Source organism: Canis lupus, chromosome 37, assembly GCF_048164855.1.
Source record: "Canis lupus baileyi chromosome 37, mCanLup2.hap1, whole genome shotgun sequence".
Lineage (NCBI taxonomy): Eukaryota > Metazoa > Chordata > Mammalia > Carnivora > Canidae > Canis > Canis lupus.
The window spans coordinates 2,129,408-2,154,796 of NC_132874.1; the positions used below are offsets into that span (position 1 = coordinate 2,129,408).

At 43.0% G+C, this 25,389-nt stretch overlaps 1 long non-coding RNA gene and 2 other non-coding genes across 3 annotated transcripts; 2 read left to right on the forward strand and 1 right to left on the reverse strand.

The window, feature by feature from the left end:
* The first annotated feature begins 3,521 nt into the window (after nt 1-3,521).
* LOC140626109 (uncharacterized) lies at nt 3,522-24,825 on the forward strand. The gene is made up of 3 exons (XR_012025324.1): nt 3,522-3,600; nt 16,260-16,339; nt 23,774-24,825. It is a non-coding gene; the product is annotated as an uncharacterized lncRNA (long non-coding RNA).
* Nucleotides 5,539-5,611, forward strand: TRNAV-AAC (transfer RNA valine (anticodon AAC)). The gene has a single exon. It is a non-coding gene; the product is annotated as a tRNA-Val (tRNA).
* Nucleotides 9,864-9,937, reverse strand: TRNAI-AAU (transfer RNA isoleucine (anticodon AAU)). The gene has a single exon. It is a non-coding gene; the product is annotated as a tRNA-Ile (tRNA).
* Nucleotides 24,826-25,389: the final 564 nt, after the last annotated feature.

Sequence of the window (25,389 nt, forward strand, 5' to 3'; positions counted from 1 at the left end):
CTTATCAGAAACCGTAGGGGCTAGAGAGAAAAGAAGGAATATTTTTTAAACGGTGAAAGAAAATAATTGTCCATCTGAAATTTTATCTAAGTAGCAAAAATATCCTTCAGACATAAAGGTGAAATAAATACATTCTTTCTTGAAAGCACACTGAGAAAATTCACTGATAACAGAATGGTTTTAAAAAAAAGATTTAAGACTGAAGAGAATTGATAGGAAATTTGGAACATCAGAAACAAAGGAACAAGAGCAGAATAGGAAATATCTGGGTAGAGACAATAGAGCGTTATTCTCTGGAGTTCTTTAAAGTTCTCTCTCTCTCTCTCTCTCTCTCTCTCTCTTTTGCTATTTTTTAAAGTAAGCTTTTGATGCCTGAAAGCAAAAATTATAACACATCATCTGAATATACTATATACACACCACAAAGGTGTTAGAATAAAGGGACTTACATGATGATAAGGTTTCTATATATGACTTGAATGGTCTAACACTGATTCTATAATAGACTGTAAAATATCAGGTATGTATATGGTAATGCATGTACCAATTACTATTAGCAACCTAGATTAATTGCTAAATAACTATAAAAAGGGGAAAAACTATAAAAAGGGATATAGTAAAAAGAAAAAACCACCACAAAGATAAATTAATATAGAGTGATGTTATTAAACTTGATATTTTAGAATGAGTTATTTATCTGTAAATGCCAGAGAGACAAAACAGTGAAACTAGAAATGGATCGTTTCTTGTCCATATTTATCCTCCCATCTCTTGAGGTCTGCAGTCATCAGATTTCCTTCTGAATACCTGAGCACAGTACAGTGCCTGGCAAAGGACAGCTGTCCAGTGAACATGTACTAAATGAATGGAAGAGAAGTGATGGATTCAAAAGAATTGCACAACAGTGCTCAGTAATTTTCAAGTCACTGGATGTGGGATTTGAAGGAGGACAACGAATCAATATTGATGTGGGGGGTCTAAGTCCAAAAGGCCAACATAAAGGAGGCTGAAAGTGAGATATTTATGTATGAATGAATGAGCTACTGTGGAGAACAGAGACATCTTGAGTTGGAGCAGAGAAAGGGCGTACATTATAGAATCTAGAAGTATGCTTCTTGACTCATGCTTTGCCACTTAGAAGCTCCGGGATGGTAGAGGCAATACTTAACTTACTTGCACTTCCATTATATCTTGAAAGTGTAGATTTTGATAAGTAGTTTTGTTGCCAAAATCCAATTGGACCATATGAGATAATCTCCATAGATCTCTCAGTATAATTAATGGTACATGACAAAACAAAACAAAGCGAACAGCAGATTTCTATTAAGTTGTTGTTTTGTTGCTGGTTGGTAGGGAGAATGTCTCCAGTCATGTAGATGTAAGTGAAGATAAAACAGACCAAGACAGAGAAGTTTGAACTGTAGACAAATATGAGGATTATTTATTCACCCACTCATTCATTCTTTTAGTCGGCCATCAGCGAACCAATAGTAAATAAACACCTCCTATGTTTATTTTCAACAAAGGAGACCAGGAAGGTGTAAGATCGCCTTACACCTTCCTGAGGTGTAAGAGAGCTCTGAGGGAAGGACAAACCACATCATTAGAACAGCAGAGCAGCAAAGACAGGCATCACTGCCCCCAGTCTTACAGCCCAGATGGACCTATCCTTGGGTGAATACTGGAAAGGCTTGGACTTCACTCATCTTGGGTGTGAAATCCTTTGGGTCCAGCACTGGCTTACATGGAGTGATTTTCAAGTCACATTGGTAGCATTTCTTAAATGCTGGAAACAAAAAAAACAGCGGTGCTTGGAAAATAATATTTGTTATTTTATTTTAAATGTGAAAGATCATGGGCAATTGCCTTCTTGGCACAGTAGGCAGAGTGTCAATTTCATAATCTGAAGGTCCTCAGTTTGAGTCTCAGAGAGGGCAAGACTAGGTTTTTCCCCAGGTCAGTTACTTTGATTAAAAAACAGGAACGGAAGGAAAAATTCTCAGATATTTCCTACAAGGATTTTTGAGCATTGATGGAGAATTTGCTGAGGAAGGTTACATCAGTTTTATAGTTCGTTGAGCTTCCCGGTAGTTTCAGGAAATGAAAGGTGAAGAAATTTAGATTGCACCAGAAACTACAAGCTATACTATATTTCTGGTCTTCCTTCTGTCTTATGGAAGAAACAGGAAAAATTTCTCTTCCCACTTCCTGCTCTGAACTGGCCCCACCACAGTTAGGAGGTGAAAGAAGTGTCAAATCACTTATTCTGTCACTCAACAAATATTGCTTGAGCACATATTAATGGATGGTCCTGGATGCAGTATTAAAGGGTGAAAACATGGCAAAAATTCCCTCCCTCCTGGAGCTACAGCTCAGTTGGGAGTGTAAGGGAAACAAACAAGAAGCAAATATGAAAAATGCATAATCAACTAGTGATAATGTTTACTGGGGGGGTAATCATTAGCTAATCAAAGGAGTCAAGAGTGTGGAGGTGGCTCCGTTAGCTTTCCAGAAAAGAGCGATGAGAGTTGTCACCATGAAGAAACTTTTCAGTCTCTCCATCCTGCTTGCTGAGATCCTTGTGACCAAAGTTTTTCTAACACTGTCACTAGAGTCATCTTTACCTATCAAGAAAACTGGGGGATATGAGAGCTATTTGCCCATAAGAGGGGCTTAGTTGGATAAATAGTGGTACCTGATAGATCCTTAACATGTTTCTTCATATGGAGAATGAGAAGCAAGGGATTCTTGGAGCAGAGTCAGGAATTGATCAGTAGACAATTTACTACTTTGGTTGCCTTCTCCCTGTGGAATAGATGCTCACCAGAGATGCTTGAGGAATGGATTTGCAGATTAAGATTAGAATTCACCAGGGTTCTCTTCTTGGACAGAACAGGCTTCCCTTCTAAATTTTCCCATAGTTCCTGGATAAGGAAAGTGCTCCAAATGGGCTTCGATTGTTCTCTGGGAAAAGCGGCAAGCCCAGCTGTGGGAGGATGTCATCTGAGCACATAGTAGGGTCTCAGTACACAGATGAGGGCTCAAGAGGTCAGGATGGTAAGCAGCGACTCTGACCAGAAAGTCCACGGTGGAGAGAAGCAATTTTGATTTCATTTCACAATTTGAAAGACATATGCACCAGAGTTCTTATCTCTTGAGCTCAGGCAAAAAAAGGAAGACAACAAATGTAAGGTTTTCTTTCATAATGGAGAAAAGCCTTTTCCCATTATTTCTGGCTCAAAATCTCAAAATTTCTGACAGATAATTAGAACGAAAAGAGATTCTGACTCCTGGAGCATTAGTGTTTTTATTGTTGATCTTTCCTGACCATTTTTAAATTTCTTTAAGTTTCTTTAAAATTAAATGCTTAGTAAAACCAGTTTCGGTGTTCACTTAAAAACTTTTCCTCCTCCTCTTCCCCCTGTCTTATTTTGTCCCAGGAAGACCCCTATGACAGTCTTATCTTTCTCTGGAAGTTAGGGAAAAGGATCAGGCCCCACCCAGTGACCTGGGTCACAATGGGAGGAGATAATGGTGCAGATGTGAGGACCAGAGAGGCAGCCCCAAATTCTCCTCCTAGATGGCCATATTTCTAACCAGGTAACAATCACAACCCTATTTTTATAGTAAGATACACAACCTCTGGAAAGCCCTGTTATCTCACCTGGCTACCCCACCCAGTTGGGACCTTTCATTGGCCCTCTGTCATTCAAGATCATGTGAAATTGTTTCAGAGATAGATCATTCTTGTGGTGACATATGGTAGGATTCTCCTTCCGCCAACACTTTCTAACAGAATCATTGTTTTTCATTCTGCTGTTGCTGAAATCATGTTTGAGATGACCTGCCCTTAGTTAGGTCCTCTTCGATGGCAGGGAAGCAACCCTTTGGTACCAGGTTAAACCCATAAAATTAGTTAGGGCACATGCTTAGAATGACCATTAGTCAAAAAGAGGGTTAGAGTGTGGGAATCAGGTCAAATATTAGAATGCCTTCTTTGCACTCAAAGCTAGAGGAAAAGGCACCTGTTTTCTTGTTATGACTCTTCATTCCTTCTTAATAGGCACCTGTGATCCCTAGAGCTTCTCTCCTGAACTCAACTGCAGGAAATATTGAATCTTTTTAAGATTTATCTTATCTTTATCAATGTATCTTATCTGATTCTTATCTTATTTCACCCACAAGGCATCTCAGGCTTAATCTTTGACAATACTCTGTCATTGGGCTATAGACAAAGAAAGAAAACCTGAAAAAAGCTGTGGAGAGAGCTCTGTGGAGATCATCATCTGCACTGGGCTGTGCTGGGCATTTCCAACTCAAGATTCACAATTTTTTGGCTAGTAGGAAGGTGGACCTCCTACTCCTGTTTTCTGGACAAAGAGATCCTGGTGAGAAGAAAACCTCTCCGTGACTTTGTAATTGAGATTTGTGGGGGTTACTTAGCCTTGGGATGCAAAGAAGGCTGGTGAGGGTCACCTAGAGAGACAGGATGTAATAAAGAATCTGTGAGTCTGAGGTCTCTGAGTAGCACGGGTCTGAAGGGATCATACAGACCCAGACTGTCAGAAAAAAAAAAAAAAATTGTGAAGCTAGGGAAATTTTTAGAGAAAAGGCATGAAAGAATAATAGAAATAAGTAAGATCTTCAGGTAGTTCTTCTTTAAGGAGATCCCATACCCATCTGGCAGGACCATTCATTCTTTCATTCATATAACAGGTGCTTGTAAATGAATGGATTTATTCTTCCATTCATCAGACATTAATCAAAATCTCTTCTGTATTGGCCACCCTGTTTCAAGACTTCTAAGTGCCTTTGACTCCTTCCTCTCCCTCAGATCTCTATACCCAGTGTCTTGACGAATACTGTAAATCCTTCCTACACAACCTCGCCAGAATCCTTCTTTCTTCTCCCTTCATCCATCTTATGATGTTTGTGAAGGAAGTATTCTATGCCAGGCAGTGTACCAGGCACTGATGACCCAGAAAGACTCCTGCTACTGATAATCTCAAGAATTAACAGGATAAACCCCAACCCTTTCCTACTCTATAACTTCTTTCCTTTTTCTTCCATTCTAATTGCCCCATTTCCAACCTCTTTGTCATTCCAAATAAAAAAACCTTTTCCAAAATGTTACTTTGATTGTGTAAACCACCTTCCCGGGATTTTTCAAAGGTTCTTAAGCCTGGACAACCCCTTCTCCTCAATATATCTCTCTATGTCCAGGCTTTTCAATCACATTTTCCTCTGTGTCTATTTTACACACACACACCTCCAATTGAACAGGTATATCTCTTAACACAAGAAGTCGGGCCTACATGCTTGTTCCTTCCACCCTGTGTTCTCTCCTCATCTGTATCCCTCCATGTCCATTTTTTATTTCTTCGCTCTGACGCGATTTCTCCTCCTATTTCCTATAGCTCTCCTGTCTGGGTTTTGGGGTTTATTTTCTGCTCTCTCACCTGGGGTAGATATGGATCGGCTCCACGGCACGACTTAGCAAGAATTGAACACTGATCTCGGAGGGGCGGGTTGATGTGGGTTTCCGTAGTGTAGTGGTCATCACGCTCGCCTAACACGCGAGAGGTCCCCGGTTCGAAACCGGGCGGAAACAGTGTCTGCTTTTTGCCCCTCTCCCGGGAGAAGGGAGGAAAGGAAATCACCGCCTCTTTCTATTCCAGCTGAAAAGAACAGTGATAATCCCCCTTTTGTTGCTGTGTTTTTGGTTTTTGTCTTTAAGAAACAACCATCCAGAGACAGCTGTGCCACCTTAGCGGGCGCGTGCCGGATGAGTCCTCCCCCGCACCCCGGGGGCGCGCGCTTATCTGGTACCGCCCCGCATCCCGTCCCACTTCTGGAAAGTCTGAACTGCGCAATGGGTTGGTTCAGACGCCAGAGTTCCCCCACAGCTGCTCTCTTCCTTTCTCTGGCGGAAGAATAGGTGCCCATCCATCCCTCTCTGGCCCTGCGTCATCTGAGAAGACACCCTTTAGGTGATTCCTGGTTTCATATGAAAGGCTTTGACATTTCCCCGTCTTTTGGGGGCCTCTCAGCATAGTGGACCATGACGTGGAGACCAGAACAAAGACTGGAGACAGAAACACATAGGGTAGGGGAGTTAGCTCAGGAGGTAGAGCACTCGCTTAGCATTTAGCATGTGAGAGGGAGTGGGATCGATGCCCACATTCTCCACATTTTACTGTTTCCACCCAAATCTCCAGCTCCCAACCCCACATCTTTTAGCCTATTGCACTGAGAAAATATTAGACACTTTGAACGCAGTAATTTGGATGTTTCTATCATGTATGACCTCTGGGCAAGTTTAAGGCTGGCTTTCCCGAGTCCACCTACCCCTGGGTAAGCAGATCTACCATCAATTTACAATTTGTGTTCAGAGAAGCTGTGATCCCAAGAGACTTGCCCAGTTGCTCTCTTTCTCCATTTCTCCTGCAGTTTGGCCTTAAATGTAGCACAGTCCTGGAAGCGCAGGGCAGAGCCAGGGAAATAAGAGCCCAACTCTTTGGTCAGTGGACTGAGACAGTGAACCCCAGGGAACCAAAAAATATTGGGGGAGACACATGGAAAGCAAACTCATAAAGTTATTTATGAACTCTTGAACGCACTTTCCAGCTGTGAATAAGTGGCTCTGACCCTAAAGAACACAGCACAGACTTTGAGAACTGCAGTAAGTGGTAGCCCACTGCCCAAGTCCACACTGGTCATGGGGTTGCACACACTCCAGAGATCTCCAAATAGTATGGTAAAGGCTTTGAAAAAGGAATGGACCTTGAAACCACAACACTTACTTAGAAGTCTGGTTAGTACTTGGTACAAGGCAAAGCACCCAGGAAAACAAAACTGGTGCTATTCTCCCTGAGATCTAAGTAAGATACAACATCTTATAATATATAAATGGTTATAATCCAAAACTATATGGATTATATGAAGAACCAAGAAGTCCTAAATCACTTGGAGGAGAGAATTGACAGATACCAATTCTGGGATGGCACAGGTGTTGGAATCATCTGGCAAACACTTTAAACCTGTGATGATTACATGCTCCGAGAATCAGGGGCAAGAATTCTTTGAAATGAATGGAATGTTAGAAAATCTTAGCAAATCATCTGAAGATGTAAATCCAGGTATAAACTTCAGAACTGAAAAGTGTATTTACCAAAATTATGAAAGCACTGAGTTGTCTCTGTATCAGGAGATAACTGAGAGAAGTTCAGTGAATATGAAGATAGAACAATAGTAGCAACCCAATCTAAATGACAGAGAGAAAAGTGGGTTTTAAAAGATGGACAGAGCCTCAGGGACAAACAGGAAATAACAAAGAAATTCTATTCACAATATTGGAGACCCAGAAGAAGAGGAGAAAGAAGTCCCAGAAAAAGGAAAAATAATTGAATTGTTAATAGTTGAAAAGTTTCCAAACTTGGCAATAGACATAAATCAGATGCAAGAAGTTCAGCAAACCCCAAGCAGGATAAAGCTGAATAAATCCACACTCAGACATCTCACAATTAAACTGCTGGAAACAATAGAAAAAAATTTTTTTGAACATGTCAAGATAAAAACAAAAGGGAAACTACAATCTGAATGATTATGTATTTCTCATCAGAGACCACAAGGGCCATAAAGAAATGACACACCATTTATTAAATGTTGAAAGAAAAGACCCATTAACCCCAGAAGGCTAAGTAGAGCAAAACTATCCTTTGGACATAAAGGTGAAAGAAATACATCCTCATTCAAAGGTAAAACAGAGAATCCATTATTAGTGGAAGTGCTAGAAAAGAGTTAGACAGATTGTGAGACAAGAAAAATGATACCAAAAAAAAAAAAAAAGAAAAAAGAAAAATGATACCAGAAGGGATCTTAGATACTAAGAATGAATGAAGAAGAACAGAGACAGGAAACATCTGGGTTGATATGATACACTGTTATTCTCTTTTGAGTTCTTTAAAGCCTGGTTGATGATAGAAAGTGAAAATCACAAAATTGATGTATCTACATGTACTACACACATGTTAAAGACGTTAGGGTGGAAGATTAAAGGCTGGTGAGGGAAGCCTGGCTGGCTCAGTCGCTAAGCACCTGACTTGCTTGTGGCTCAGGCCATGGTCTCAGGGCCCTGGGATTGAGTGCCACCCCAGGCTCTGGGAAGCAAAGTGGGCTAAAGTGTCTTTCTGCCCCTTCCTGCCCCTGCTCTCTCTTTAAAATAAGTAAGTCTTAAAAAGAGAAAGACAGCTGTGCATCCTAGAGATTGGATTTCTATCTTTTATTGATGGTTGTTAATAGGGGCAGGCTATTTATAACTTGAGGTTAGAGGCAAGTTTCTCAGTGTTTCTTCCTAACTTGCTCAGGGGTTTCCTGTGGTGGCATTGCCATCTGGGGCCCATCTGGGGTGATTCAGCTTCTTGTGAGGGCTGCCAGGACAGGCCTGGACCTTCCCTGTGGCTGGCCATGGCCTCCCCCTTGCTGGCCTCCAGCCATCCCATGAAAGTCTCACTAACTACCTGCTCTGACAGATACAAAAGCCAGAGTTGAGAGAAAACCAAGATCATATCAAAACGAGGAAATCAAGAGTGGTCAGAGTGCAGAAGAGTGATAGTAATGAAACTGATGTTTTAGAGTTGTCGGTAGATGTCAGTGAGACTACGAGTGGTGAAACCAAAAGGGATCATTTCTTGTCTATATTTATCCTTCCATCTTTTAGGGTCTGAGGTGGTCAGATTCCTCTCTCCCATCTCCCAGCCTCAGCCTAGTTCAACCTTCTAGACTTTCCCTGACTTTGGATCTATTGGACATGCTCTGTCCTGATCCTGGTACCACCACCTTGATCCTGTGGACACAGCCATTCTGATTGAGCCTTGGGGATACATTCAGAGAAATGGGTCCAACCACCATGTACTGTAGTCTACCCCTCAATGGACCTCAGTGCACTGTGTTCAGACAGCATGATGTCACAGACCTGTAAGGTCCATGTGAAGCACCTGTCACACTCTTTCCTTCAGGCCTGCACATATTTCTTTCATTCTTTTATCATTAATGCAGATTTTTAAAAGCACTTAGCACTAGGCTATAAGCATCCTGCCCACAAGGCTCTTACGATCTCATAGGGAAGATGGCTGAGTAACAGACATTCATAACTTGGTAAATGTCACAAAATAGATGTTTTCCTGGATCTCCAGGAGTTTTGGAAGGAACACAATCCAACCTCAGAAAACTGGGAGAGACATCAGAGACAAGACACCTCCCGGAAGATGGTTTCAGGTCTAGCAAGTACCTTGACAAGCAAAGAGCAATGAAAGTTTGAGCATTCTGTATGAAACATCTTAAGTCCAACACCCCTGGAGTCAAGTCCTGGTAAAAAGAGGAAATAGGAGTGAAGATTGGAGCAGAGGCCAGGGCTCTGCTCTGACTTGCTCTGAAAGGCTTTACTCACCCTGCTCAGGCCAAGGACAGCCCCCTGCAAGTAAGCAGAATCATAACTAGAAAAATTCACCTGAGGAGCTAGTAATGGTTGAGGAATCTTTGAACATCTTGGGAAATGTAAAAAGATGGGAAAGCCCAGCGTTTCTGGTTTTCACATTGCTACCGATTTCACTTCCCTTCTGGAGGCTCACATCTTTTTCGTTCTGTTCTCAGTTCCCTTCTCATCGGATCCTCCAAGAACAGGAAATCCCACACAGAAAACCACAGTTGACCACTCTCCACCCTGTTGAGATTAAGGAGCTGTTAATCTGTTCTTCTATTAATCTCTTAGGGTTTTGTTTTTTGTTGTTGTTGTTGTTGTTGTTTTTTTTTTTTTTTTTTTAGAGCACAGCAGTTTTTAATGGAAAAGGGAACAAAAGACATACTGGCCCGTGTGGGGATCGAACCCACGACCTTGGCGTTATTAGCACCACGCTCTAACCAACTGAGCTAACCGGCCGAACGCTGCTGGGCATTTTCTAACCTTAGACACATAATGAAGAACAATATTATTCCAATCACTATGAAAGAAAGTCTTTTCTTCAAATTCACCTTGGAGTTTGGGAGAAGTCACGATCTTCGGTTCGTTGTAAGCCCGGTATTTCAGTTAAAATACAGCACTACACATGGAGAGTTCAAATGTCACCTGCTCAGGTGTTTCAGGACCTTGAGTTTTCGCGACAATCATCTGAAAGACAATCTCACTACCCTTTATCCCTCCTCTGGCCCGGCTCCTTCCATCCTTTCTACTTTGCTCCCCGAACTCACTCCCACGGAGTAACTGGCGGGAGTCGAATTTGGAGACCCTGGCTCTCCACCTGCTCCTCTACACGCGGCTTCTAGCACCATCCTCACTGGGTTCTTCGCCCATTTTCCCTTAAAGGCAGAATTTTACCCCTATTCCCTATTTTTACCCAATTCGGGAAAGCACTCCCATAGTTCTATTTGCAAAAGTCACTTGAGACAAACACGTTCCATTGCATTCTTCGTGTCTGCATTGTTTCTCGAAACACGTTCAGGCCGTGGGTGCAAACAGCCGCCCACCTTCAAGTTGGGGCTCCAAGAGGCGGACCTCAGGGAGCTCCGCAGGTCTCGCTCTGGGACGAGGGTGACCGCTCCGCTTGGGATAGGAGCCCCGACGTCCCCTCCGCCCGCGGGTTTCCGCCCGGCTAGCCATTTCTCCCCCAAACGAATCTGGTGCGATTCGTTTTTGGAAACGTCTGGGATCTTAGGTAAAGTGGGGTGGGCGGCCCGCAGCGTCGCAGAGCCACGGGGAGGGGGCAGGCACCCCCGCAGCAGCCAGGACCTCGCGGCACCGTGAGCCCCGCACCGGGCGTCTGAACTAGTGAGGGAGTCTCCGCCCACCGCCCGCTTCTCAAGCAGGTGCGCGGCCTCTCACCGTTTGCTCTAGTGCCGTTACTGCTCGTGACTTTTGGACTTGACGCTTACCTCTCTCCAGCTCACTTTTTTCGGGCTGGCGGGTCTTCCCGGGTCGGCTTCCTGAGGCCCAGGCACCGCCGCAGGGTGCAAACCCGGGGCCCAGCCTCCTGCACCTGCTGCAAGTGCTCCCGGCTGGCGGGTGGAGGCTCCGCGTCTTCCTCGGCTCCCTCCTCTTCCTTCCTACCCCCTCTCCTCCTCCTCCCCCCCCCCTCCTCCTCCTCCTCCTCCTCCTCCTCCTCCTCCTCCTCCTCCTCCTCCCCCTCCTCTCCGGAGACCGCCTGGGCATCCAGCCTGGGGGAGAGGCTGCGGACAAGAAACTGGATAAAAAGCTCCTAGAAAAGGAGTTGAGGAAACACATCCTCTTTGTGCCTTTTGTCTGGCGGGAAAGCAGACGCCCAAGAAGGGGAAGGAAAAGACAGAAAAGATAAGCACTCCGGGAATGGGCTAGGTCGTGGCGCCCTGGGGCGGAGCACTCCCGCGCCCTGGAGCCCGACGAGCTACAGTTCCCTGTAGTACTCAGTCTCTGTGAGGGCTTGGTGAACTCAGCCTGAGCTCGCTATGTTTTCCCGTGTGACACGGTCCCACGACTGTCCCACGATCTGCAGAGAACCCAGTCTTGTGATGCCTTTTCTTGTCATCATTTCCCTGCGAATTTCACGCAGGAGAGAACAGGACACACAAAGAAGCTTTTCCTCTCCTTGCCTCCAAATTTTGAACTTGATGACCAACCTCAGCGATCATCCCACCCCAATCCACCCCCCACAGGTCAAACCCCTGGGAACCTGAAAAAAAATTGAAACGTATCTTTAAGTTGTCAGAAAAACAAAAACAAACATGAGGCACCTGGACCAGGATGTGGAGGAAAGGAGCCCTCCTGCAAACTATGTGGCCACCATGACAAACAGTACGAGGGTCCCCCCCAAAAAATTAAAAATAGAAATACTGTATGATCCAGTAATTCCATTACCCAAAGAAATGAAAACATTAATTGAAAAGACACATGCACCTCTGTTTATTGCAGCGTTATTGACAATAGCCAAGATATGGAAGCAACCTAAGTGTCTATCAACAGATGAATGGATAGAAGTGTCTATCGACAGGTGTGTACATATATGTAATGTAATATTAGCCATAAAAAAAAAGAATAAGACTTTACCATTTGTATCAATATGAGTGGGCCCAGAGGGGATTATGTTAATTGAAATAAGTCAGACAGAGAAAGACAAATACCATATAATTTCACTTCCATGTGGAATCTAAAAGAAAAAAAAGAAATAAAGAAGAACAAATGACAACAACAAAAAAACAAAACAAAATAAACAGACTCATAAATACAGAGAATAAACTAGTGGTTGACAGAGGGATGAGAGTATGAAATAAAGGGATTAAGAGGTACAAACTTCTGGTTATAAAATAAATAAGTCACAGAGATAAAAAGCACAACATTGGGAATATAATAAATAATTTTGTAATAACTTGCTATGGTGACTACAGTTATCATGATGAGCACTGACTAGTGTATAGAATTGTCAAATCACTATGTTGTACACTGGTAGCTAAATTAGCACTGTGCCAACTGTACTTCAATAATAATAGCAATTATATTCCTGAAAAAGAAGGAAGGGGAAGGAATGGAGGGAGAGAGAGAGAGAGAGGAAGAAAGAAAGAAGAAAAAGAAAGAAAGAAAGAAAGAAAGAAAGAAAGAAAGAAAGAAAGAAAGAAGAAAGAAAGAAAGAAAGAAAGAAAGAAAGAAAGAAAGAAAGAAAGAAGAAAGAAAGAAAGAAGAAAGGGAAAAAAAGATGAGGAAGGAAGGGGAAGAGGAGAGGAGAGGAGAGGAGAGAGGAGAGGAGAGGAGAGGAGAGGAGAGGAGAGGAGAGGAGAGGAGAGGAGAGGAGAGGAGAGGAGAGGAGAGGAGAGGAGAGATCCCCAGCCTGGGAGGGTGGGAGAGAAAGCAAGCAAGCAAGCACGCTCCAGCCTGGGGTGCCTGCGGAATTCCTAGACAATCAGGGGACACCCCACTCTCTCAGATCTGTAGGGGGGCCTTGAGGGAGAGAGAAAGAAGCTGTCAGGGACCCGAGCCCTTTGCCCGCTGGAGAGGGACGGGAGAGTGCCCGGAGTTGGCAACACGGTCGGTGGGAAGCGACCAGTGCGGTCCCAGCGCGCTCAGAGCAGGCCTGCAAAGCCGATGCGCAGCGGGACAGAGGCCTCTCCGCGCCTCAGCTCCCCTTCTCCGGCCTGGACTCCGTTCTTCCCACCCGCACAGCCCACCCCTCAGCTCCCGGGCTGGGTCCCAGGGGTACAGGCGGCCGGCAATCGCTACCGCCCCCGGGCCCTGCTGGCGCCCGAGACCAGGCACAGACCCCCGGGGAACGCAGCACCAGGTCCGCGGAGCCCCGCGCCCCTCCCCACACCCACGGGATGCGGCCACAGACCAAGCGAGCTCGGTATGGGATCCTCTCCCTCTTTAGCTTATGTGTCCTTAGAGAAGTCCTTTAACTTCTCGGCTTTCATATTTCTAGAAGGAGACCGTTCTCCGGATTCGCTGAGGATTTTCGCAGCTAAGGCCTCCCCGACTGGGCTGTAACTGGGTCTGCGTGGCCCTAGTGGGAGGAAAGAGGACAAAGTGAGAAATTAACAAATTGAGAATTTGCAAAAGCCCTATGACTCACAACACCGAAAAAGTTTACAAGTTATGCTGAATGACACAAACGAAGCTCCAATTTTCCTAACACTGGCTGGTTCAGACCCTCTGTTTCAAGATTAAGACCAAAGGCAAGCTGATGTGACTATGGAAAAACAGCCAGCAGTAACAAGAATGTACAACTGATGCACACAACAAAGTTGTGCGAAATCTCCAAAACATGTTGAGTGAAAAACCATCCAAAATTCAAGAACACAATTCAAGGAAGGATTCTGCTCAGGAGCTATGGCCTAAGGGAAACCTTGACTTCAGACATCTAGCCTCTACAACTAAGACCATCAATGTTTGTTTTAAGCCTTCCAGCCTTGGGTATTTTGTTACGGCAGCTCTAGGAAACTCCTAGGGTGAAAGTGTCCTATATCTTCTTTGTGGTGATGGTTTCATGTGTGGGTACATTTGTCAAAATTCATTGAAATGTGTGCATTTTGTTGTATTGTTGTGCCCAATATTGCAAATCTGAGAAAACCACCAAGGAACCGACACTGATGCAAGTACATGAGGGTTTATTAACAAACTCGAGCTTGGGTCCAAGTATACCCAACACAGCGGAGCAGGGACTTGGACCCCGAGGTGGGTTACAGCTGGTTTTTTATGGGCTGGTCTAGGGGTAAGGTGGGGTTTTTCAGTAAGGGTAAGGGTGTGAGAATCTCCAGTAAAGAGGTCTCACAAGCTCTTGCTTCCTTATTCCGATAAGGGCGTGCTTTGTGATTTTGCCTGTAGCCAGGGTAAGGTAGAGTTCAGTTCCTGGTCACAGTGGCCTGGTCTGGTCATAGGGGCCTGAGATGGCTGCCAAAGCTACAATGGTTGTACTCATGCCAATGTTAAACTTGAATAGCCCTAATTCTCTCGACCTCCACAGTATATACATTATGCTTCAACCATGTTGATATTTTTAAAATAGGCATCACAATATGGACCACTGTAAAATAAACCACCATAATTGAGTTCCCCAATCCAGTTACTTCTTTAAAAAAGAATTGCTAGATCCAGTGATCTATAATTCAACAGATAAGCCCATGACTCAAGGAGGAAATAGATAACAGCAGATCCCAACTCCCTTAAAGGAGAAACTATTAAGAGATATCAGATAAAAGATGAATTATTTGAAGGAACAACACGTGGAAAGATGCTTGGGTTTGTTCCCAGATTTAGGAGACGGAGTACAGAAGGTGGTATTCAAGTGCAATGCACTCCCAGATGACTCCGAGTAGTTGCTAATGAAGGACCCCTCCCCCCACTCTCATCTAATCCGGAGAGTGAAGCTGAAGCAGAGCTAGCTGCACAGCTTTGTCCCTCCCTTCTGCACGCAGAGGTGGTGTGTGCCTTTCGGGTCCCAGGCTGTCTCTGACCAGCTCCAGTCCCAGCTCTCCCTTGGTAGTGAAGTTTCCTGAGGGTGTGAACTACCTGGAAACTGAAGTTGCACTGGAATGAAATTTGTGTCAAGATTATAAAAAATAGGCTGAAGAGCAAAGATATCAGGGGGAATTAGCTCAAGTGGTAGAGCGCTCGCTTAGCATGCGAGAGGTAGCGGGATCGACACCTGCATTCTCCAGCTTTTGCACCCCTGTCAGGCTCCCCCAATTCCCAGGCTGCATGGGCATCTGGAGAGGTGTACACCAGGCAGACTTCTCTTTAGCTCATCTCCCCTGAACACTTATGTGCTGGTTTAAAAAGAAAAAATAAAACATAAAATGTTACATACAAAACCAAAAAAGGAACAGATAGGTCAAAATGTCTTTTACAAACACAGGTTTTGGGGCCTCTCCTCAAAGTTAATAAAAAATGTGGTAGGAAAACCAAACTTTCTCCTTTGGGGTACAAAGTGTGAGGAACAGCCTGAGAATTGTGTCAGGAGGCACACATAGGAGAATCTGGATTTTATTACATCTTAATTTTTTTTCATAAAATACATCTTACACTTTATAAACAATAAATTTTATTTTTTATTTTTATCATGATATCGCTTTAGTATTTCATTCACAGTGACAACTCATGGTATGGTAGCTAATGTAAATTTGTCTATCAGGTTCTCTGAGAGTTGGCTAAGTATTAAGAAGAAGACAAAGAAGGAAAGAGGGATTTGGAAGGACGATGGGAAAAGATGTGAGCTAGCTATTAATTCTGCTTTCAGGTATGCCTTCACTAAGAAGGCAAGGTCCAGTGTTTTGCTTAACTCCCTGAATTTTCTGAAAATGTGCTCAATATATATTGGGCTCCAGATTTTCCTTTAACTACCAAGAGGAACCACATTTTTAAAAATGTATTTTTGAAATTGCAACATTATTCCATTTTACTTAGAAACAGCATGAAGTTCTCATTCAGTTCAGTTGGCCCTAGCAGAGTCATGCTGAAGGGGACATTGATCTCTGTGCTGGATTTTGGGAGATCCTGTGGGTCCTTAGGGCTGCTGTCAATGTTTTACCCTTTCATCAAACATCTTTCTCTTCTCCCCCTCCCATATCTCCCTCTTTGACACTACATGATCCTTCTCAGTATTGCCCGATAGTGATCAAAGTAGAAAAACATTTTTATTGATTAGATGTGCTTATCTCTTTCCTTGTTTATACATTTTGCCAATAAATGTTACAAATAATAATGCATGTTGATGAATTTGTTTCTCATATGAGAATCGCATTCTTAGGATGTGCACTCCTCATAAACTGGGACCATGAAGAAGGACCCTGCCCTGAAGCTGCCCAAAACCATCTGCAGTTCCAGAAGGTCAGTGCCTCATGCCTGTACCTGCCAGTCACTCTTTGGATCATGCCCTCCTAATCTTCCCCAACCACATTTCCTTCTCACACATAGGAATTCTTGTGGATTTGTCAGGCTCAAGACTTTAAAAAAAAATTATTTATTTTAGAGATCGAGACAAAGAGAGAACAGGGGGAGAGCCAGAGGGAGAGAATCTCTAGCAGACTCCTTGCTGAAAGTGGAGCCCGTTGTGGAACTTGATCTCAAGACCCTGAGATCTGGACCTAACCCAAGACCAAGAGTCAAAGGCTCAACTGACTGAACCACCCAGGCTTCCCGAAAGGCTCGAGCTTCTTATTCACTATCCAGTCTTTACTGAATCTCAAATGACTCTCTCCTTCAAGGCTTCTAATTACTTGTATATCATTTCTCCACACATCAAATACTAACTAAACAAAAATCCCTACTTGATATTAGTGATAGTTAGAGGAAATGCCTATGTTTCTATCTTAAACAAGAATTCTGCTTGGGTGGAAAACAAATTTGGAGTCCTCTACACTCTGGGACACGAGCTAATTTAGGGTCCACTGAGATGACAAGGGAAAAGCCCTCTTCTATTGGCCTGTGGAAGTGAAGGTCTAGATAGTAGTAAGAAAGATGTGGTTGCCAAGTGGACCAGAGAAAGAGAGGTAGGGATGGAGGAAGGAGAATCTAAAGAGCAATGTATCACTTCCATTTGTTTTCCCTTTTGGCCATGAGAGTCTTGAGGTCTGCAGCAAGAAATTTTCATAAGTTTTTTCAGATGGAAATGGAGACTGTAGGCTATCTCTAGGTATGTTACCTGGATTAATACATGTACAGCATCAAGAACAGTTCTAGACCACAGAAATTGCTCCATAAATTAATACTAGTGCTGCAGTTTCTGAGTAGGTCACTGGTCTCACCCTCTGGGCCTGGTGCTAAGTGCTTCAGCAATGAATCTACAGATTAAGGGTAAAATGCTCAAGATACAATACTGGCTCCCCTCGAGGTTCATCATCGCTCCCTGAGCCCTACAGGAGAAAAATGCCATGTGCAGCCTCAGGAATGGGTATTCTCTGAGAAATCTAAGAAATCTCCACTACAGACTAGCATAACTGTGAGAACATTGAGGCTCAGATCAAAGTTGAAATGGAGGCAAGAAGATCAAGATCTTTTAATGGAATACCCAGATTGTGGTGGGCAGCTTGCAACAGACAAAATACTGAGGTCAAGTGTGTTGATTCTATATCCAGAATTGGAGAATAAAGTGGAAGAGTGTCCACTGCATTTAGAAAGGAGAAGAGAGGCAAACGTGGTCATTCTCTCAGGCTAACAGCAAACTATTATTTCAGAGTCACTATCCCCACAGATATTCAGTTCTGGGAAGGGACTGATGCTGGCGGTTGCCTTCTCTGCCTTTCTTTGAAACTATTAATCCACCCAACTTAACAAAGCTTGTGTTTTCACTTAGACCTACTGGCCTCAAAATTCTCTCCCAGTCGTTCCTCTTGTCCCCATCCTGGGCTACAGACAAGTTTCACCTTTGGGAAGTTGAACGAAATTAGGTCTTTGGTTTTCTGGGGCTTCTCTAGGAAGTGGGAGTAGGGCTTTCCAGTGGCCTGACCCAGGGATGTGACACAGATGGCTTGAGGCCCTGGACTTGGAGAGGCTGCCCCATTACTTCTCTCTGGCAGCCATGCCTGCAATGAACATTAATGATCACAGCTTGGGAGCAGGCTGGAATAGACATGGTGTGTCCACATCTGGAATGTGTTCTCTTTACTTCCAAGAGGTCAAGAAAGTGAAACTGGGAAGATGTGACAAGGCTTTCCAAGGAAGTCCCCATCCTTCACACTTGAGGTTCAGAGATTTGCCCATGGCAATGTCTGATCATCTCCACCCTCAATCTGGTCCTGGCTGGGGCAGCCCCAGCAACAAGGAATGAACTCGGAATGAGAGTGGGGTGTGGTCAGTCTGCCCATGGGTGGGCTACAGGAATTAGCTCAAGTGGTAGAGCACTGGCTTAGTTTAGAGGTGCTCTAAACCACCCCCCTTCCTTAGTTTGTATATTGCTTGCTCTCCTATTTACAAACCTGAAGCTTCTCCCCTGGGAAAAGATCCAAGAAACTTTGTCTCCTCTGTTGTACTTTGTTACTGTTCCTCATGGAGAGCCTTGGTCCACCATCCAGCGTCCCTTCCTTCCTACTCCTGCCCCAGGCTTGGCACTTCTAAGTACTCTGGTCCCAACTCAAATTTTCCTTCTTCAGACAAGTAAAGCTAAAATGGCGCCTGCACGGTCTCTCACTCCTTGTCCTATCTTCTTCACAAATGTTATGTCTTCCAGAAAGTTTGTTTTTAAAGTTATTGGTTTGTTTTTCTCTTTCCTAGAGCTTCCTGAGTGCCCAGGCACAGTCTGTACAGACCACTGAGTCTTACTGTACCCCCAGCATCTAGAGTGAAGGTTCTATGACATATGGCCACTGCCTTGCCCAGATGCAGTTGGTGGTGCGGGAAAATCAAACAGATTAATTCTTCAAAAAATTATCCCACCACATCTCTAAAATCTAAAATAACATCCACTAACTCATTCTGCTTCTTTCTTGTGCTTTCTTCATCTTCCTGTTTTTCTTACATTTGACTGATAATTGGCAATTTTAGGGTTTTTTTTTGTTGTTGTTGTTTCAAATGATGAACTAGATTTGCTATATTCCGGCTAATCCCTGTTTTTCCATTTACCATTCTTTTTTCTGGCTTTCTTTAGAGTCTCTTTCTGTTTTTTACTCCTTATATTAAATGCACAGATGATTTATTATAATGCTCTATAACTAAAGAGTATTTAAGGATAGAGTTTTAAACTAGAGAGCAGTTTCTGCAGAATCCAAGAAATAGGTCATTCAAAATTCCCATTTTTTTTGATCATCTAAGGAGTCTGAAAGTATGCTTTTGATTTGTCTCTAAGGTGTTCATTTGAGAATTAATATTTTGTTTGCACTTATGTTTGTTCTTTTAATAGTGTCTAAATTTATTTTGTGTGTCAATTGTATGTATCAATATATGATTAACATGATATAAATGTTATGTATATGACATTCGAGCCCACAGATGAACGTTAACACTGACGACTAAAATTGAGAAATTCAGATATTATGTACCTCGTAAAGTGATGCACATAATGCCTCTCAAATTTTACTGTTGAAATATTTGAAACTGAAATTAAGTGAGCCTGTACCTCTAACTACCAGTTTACAAGAAGTAGAGCAAATTGAAAACTATGTCAAGGGATGCCAAGAAGATGAGATTGAATAAATCCACAGTGTAGGAAATTATGTAGGATAAAAAATATATAGTCCCTTCAACAAGTCTGTTGGCATAACCAATAATCTGTATGATCCTAGAATAGTGGATACATGTTATTGTACATTTGTCAGAACCCATAGAATGTATAACACAAAGAGTGAACCCTAATGTTAACTATGGACTTCAGTCAATGATAATAATGTATCAATATTGATTCACCTGTTATAACAAATGTCCCACACTAACACACAATATTAATAATAGGGGAAACTATACAGAAGGAAGGGTGACCTTGTCTACTGGGAACTATGTAACTGGTTTGATTTTTCTTCAAATCTAAAAGTGCTCTAAAAAATAAAGTATATTAGTTAACTAACGACAATTTTAAAAGAAAAGCAAGGGATCATCTATGAACGAAGAGAGACTTAAAACACTAAAGAAAGTGTGGTTTTTGTTTAAACTGCTTTCCTTCAGGCCACTATGATCTCCTTGAAATTGTAAAATCCAGTGGGAACGTCTATATTTTTTCCTACTTGGGGTTGTAGTTTTTGCGATACTCTCCGTCCTTCCCCCTATCACATGAGTAAGATCTCTTCCTTGGATTTAGATAGCACCAATTCGTTCTCCTTTAAAAAAATTTTTTTTTAAATTTATTTATTCATGAAAAGCACACAGAGAGAGGCAGAGACACAGGCAGTTAGGGAGAAGCAAGCTCCATGCAGGGAGCCTGATGTGGGACTTGATCCTGTAACTCCAGGATCATGCCCCACACCAAAGGCAGGTGCTAAACCGCTGAGCCACCCAGGGATTCCCCCAACTAGTTCTCCTTGAACTCTTCAGGGGCTTTTGTATCTCCACTTTTTCTCTATCTTTCTCTATAAATATTCTTTGAGGTTCTGTCCTTGGGCCACTTCTTATCTCAAGCTAATTTGGGGGGAGGGCAGGAATCTGTGACCATTCTTGTAAGTGAAGAGTTCCGCAAATGTGATCCCCTTCTCACCAGGAGGTTCAGAACTATTGCCTTATACCTGTGCTACCCAATAGATATATGCATCATACACATAATTTTAAATGTTCTAGCAGTCACATTAAAAAAGCAGAGGGCAGCCCGGGTGGCTCAGCGGTTTAGCGCTGCCTTCAGCCCAGGGCCTGATCCTGGAGATCCAGGATCGAGTCCCACGTCAGGCTCCCTGCATGCAGCCTGCTTCTCCCTCTGCCTGTGTTTCTGCCCTTCCCCCCCCCCCCGGCCCCCACTCTCTCTGTGTCTCTCATTAATAAGTAAATAAAACATTTTTTTTAAAAAAGCAAACAGAAACAAGGGAAATTAATACCATGATTTATCTAACACTATATCCAAAATATTATCAATTCAACAGTGATCAATATAAAAATTGTTAATGAGGTATTTTACATTCTTTTTCTCTCTTACTAAGTTTTTGAAATATGCTATATATTTTACACTTATAGCACATCCCATTTCAAAGCATATTTCAAATACTTTATAGCCACATATCATTAGTGGCTACTGTATTGAGTAGTACAGCCCTATACAATTTATTTCTCTGTGCTTCATTACAAGCCCAATCTATATTCTGAAGGGTCATCTCTCCTGAGTTCCAACCTTTATCTATAACCCCTCACTGATATCTCCACCCCTCACTGATATCTCTGAATATCATCCCATGATATTTCAGAACTAATAGATCATGGCAAGAACCTAATAATTTCTCTCTCCAAATCTGCTTTAGTGAAGAATATCCAGTCTTGGAAAAAGCACCACCAACCATGCAATGCCCCAAGCAAGAGACTCCAGGACTTTCTGTCCCTTCTCATCATCTGCATTCAGTTGTTCACTACATTCTATGAGTTCTACCTCTTTGTCTAAATTAGAAACACTAGCTTCTTTTCATTTTTCCCTTTTGATAACTCAAGTGAATTTTGTCTCAAGGTCTTTGCATTACTATTCCGTCTGCTTCAAGGCTCAAGAGTCTTCATATACTTGACTTTCCACATATTTAGACTCACCTCAAAATCATCCCCTCAGAGCACTTGCCCCTGAATCATCAAGTTGTTACTTCCATCACACTTGAAACTATCTAGTTTATTATTTTGTTTTTGTTTTTATCTCCCCATACAACAGTGTGAGGCTGATGTCTGCCCCGATGGTGACTGAACTCCCAAGGCTCATAGGAACAAATGAGCCTACCCTGACTGCCAGAAAAGCCATTCCACATCTCTTCCAGGTCCACTAAAGTGATGCCCTAATGTTTCTCTTGACCTTTGAACTTAACTTTCCACTCTTCCCTTTGCGCCAGCACCACAGCTATCTTTTGAGAAACACAGACTTGGCCATGTTGCAGTTCAGTGTAAAATCACTGAAACAGGGCCTTTAGCAGACAACAAAGTGCTCAGAGCCTCTCACCTTCGAGAATGTCACCCTGCTCTCCCTTCTATGCATTAGCCACCTGTTGGTTCTCCTCCATTCCTGATGACTTCATGCCTTTGGGACCTTGCCTGTGCTTAAAATGCCCATTTCTAAATTGTTTGGCTCTGTAGCCAATAAAACGTAATTACAAGCGTGACCTTGAGAAGAAGAGGAAAGAAAAGGGAAGAACAGGAACAAATGTTCTTTTTTAGTTTTCTGATTAGAACAATGTTCAATTTCCAGTCATTCCTTCCAGGAATCCAGCTTCTAAGGGACAGGGGACAGAAAAGAGAGTCAGAGGCCTCTAACTGCGTGGCGCCGGCTCCGTGGACTTGTGGCCAAGGCCATGAGGCAAAGTGTGTGTGTTCACAGCATACCTCTGAGAACACAGCAAATCAATTTTATTTTATTCCTTTATTCATATGTATTCAATTCTATTTTGCTTTCTCTTACATTTTGAAGTGTCTCTGAAATTTTCATGCAGTCAGCATCTGGGGTTCTGTCTGCTCTTACTGAGAACCTCCTCTCCCCACCAGCCTTCACCCCAGGTCCCCCCCCTCCCCCGGCAGAATATCTTTTCTTTGTCTTACCATAACCCCAGGACCTACATGTTTCTGGGACTTGACAAGTCCCACCAGCAAGGAGCTGTACGTCTTCCCTGCCCCAAAATGTGCCCATACAAATGTTGGGCCATTTGAACAAGTGACACTTTCTCTGAGAATTGTCATTCCTGTAAATAAATATCAGTCTCTGAGAAACCTGATTTATTTTCCTCCCTGACCACAAAGGGTTAGTTTACTTCACCGGTGATTCCCTCCAAATCTAGTACAACACTTTTTGGAGCACAATTTGGCCAAATCTCTCAAAATTAACCCAGCAACTGTACTTCTAGGAATTCATGCTACAGATCCCCTTACATATGCCAAAAAATGTGCATAATATAATAATCGTAGCATTGTTTGTAACATCAAAGGACCAGAAACCCCCTAAGGGCCCATCAATAGGAGAACAGTTAAACCAAATATGGTAAATGAATAAAATAGAATCTTTAATGGGATTGAAAGGGGAAAGAGGAGCATAAAGTAAAAAACAAACAGATCCAAGGTCTATTGTTAAAAGCAGATTTTCACAAACCATGTAGCAAGGGACCAGATACATAAATTACACTTAGCTGGACACCTGAGTGGCTTCGTAGTTGAGTGTCTGCCTTCGGCTGGGGGTGTGATCCCGGGGTCCTAGGTCCTGCACTGGGCTCCCCGCAAGGAGCCTGCTTCTCCCTCTGCTTATGTCTCTGCCTCTGTGTGTCTCTCATAAAAAAGTAAAAATCTTTTATAAATAAATAAATAAAATTACACTTATCTACACAGATAGCTTCTCGTACATTCCTTAAGTATCTTTGGAAATATACATAAGCATTTGCTAACTTTGATTGCTTTCAGAGGACAGAATTGAACACCAGGAACATTGTCACCCTTTGGAAAACCTCTTGAATATTGAACTGTGTTAAATTGTTATCTATTCAAAAAAAATATAAAATTTAAAAGTAAGGTAACTGCCCCAATAGTCTCTACACTACTAGTTTATTATTTCAAAAGGATAAAAAGAAAAGCAAATATTCATCATATTCTTTTTTTTTTTCTAAGTAGGGTGGAGCCCAACACAGGCTAAAAAGAAAAAGCAAAAATTCATCATATTCTTTTTTTTTTTTTTCTAAGTAGGGTGGAGCCCAACACAGGCTTTGAACTCACAAGCCTGAGATAAAGAGTCAAGAACTAACCCACTTGACCACACAAGCATCATGGGGTCATTGTAATCTGGATCCTGAGTCTCATCGATGGCACGTCTTACTTTTTTACCTGCCCAAGGCTGAGAGCAGGAATCAGACTGGGCTGGAGTTGTGAGGGAAGGGGGAAATTTGAAGCAGGCAGCCTCAGTGGTACCCATGAAGCTTTAGCAATTTGAGGGCCAGATAGATGCTCACAGGAGTAAAGAAGTTCAGGTGGCAGAAACCTCAAGCCCAGTATTTACTTCCCCTGCTGCTCAGGCACTCTGTGGGGAAAAGATCAACTAGGGCCTGCTGGGGTATAGGGATCTAAGGGAGGTAACAGAATGCAGCCCCTGTCAGGTCCCCTGCAGACCCTGAACTGTAATGAGATGAGGCTTTAGCCCTGCTGCTCTGACTGCAACTGCAAGAAGATCAGCTGGTAATCCAACAGCTGCCATTCACCCTAGAGATACTGCACTCAAGTCTCCTCCCAGTCTCTGCTCCTGCACAAGAAACATTCTGCAGATCGATCCGGCCTTTGATCAAGTTTCTATCAGGCTGTCCCAGTCCTCAAAGATCAATCAACCTCTCTTTTATTTAAGTCACATAAGTAGTGTATTTATTCATTCAGTTAGTATGGAATTTGTGGGATGAGATCTCTAGTTGCCAGGAATATGCAGTGAAAGTGAGATTGCTGGGTAGTGAAACTCAGAATTGGAATCCATCAGAGTGACTGAGAACTGAGCCAAGGGAACAGCATGCAGCCCCCAGATCTCCAGGGAAAGCCCGCTGCTGCTGCTCCAGGGGGGCTGATGGTCTACCTATGAAGGAGATGGAGTAGGGACAGTGTGAAGCACAACAGACCAGCAGTACTGTTGGGGGAAGAGTGAGAAGCAGAAGCCTAAATGACAGTCTTCAGACACTGCATGGTCCCTGTCTGTTTCCAAATGGCTCTTGTAGCAACAAAAATTAAAGATGAACCTTGATTTCTTTCCACCAATTAAGCTCAGCTACTTAAAAAAAAAAAAAAAGACAAAAAACCCACCTGGTTCCTTTTTACGTCTAAGGAGAGAATGTTTAACTGGCGTTTTATTTTTTTTTAACTGGCATTTTAAACAAACAAACAAAAAGTGTTTATCTTGAGTTACATATAAATGATAATTTTTCCCATAGACATGATCTTTCCACTTACACGTGGACTAGACATGCTGGGAACAGATGTGCAAACAGAGAGTGTAGAATGGCCTACCCCAAAGCTACCAGATAGCCACAGTGTCAGCCACAACAGTCAGCTGACAATCATAACTTTGAAAAATATGGAAGGAAATTCTGGAATACCTGTATTAACTAGCCAGGCAGTTCCTGGTGTGGTCTTCCCCAGATGGACCATGCTCCCTTCCATGGGCCTGGGAACTTTACTGTTGTGGAGACAACAGAGCCATGGCTGGTCCTCCTGCTCCCACCCTGGGTACCCTCTGGAATGGTAGACGGTTATTCCATCCTCACTCCAGTTTGGTGGCCTTAAAAGTCAAGGGCACATGGCATTTGTGGATCTGAAAGCCATGATAA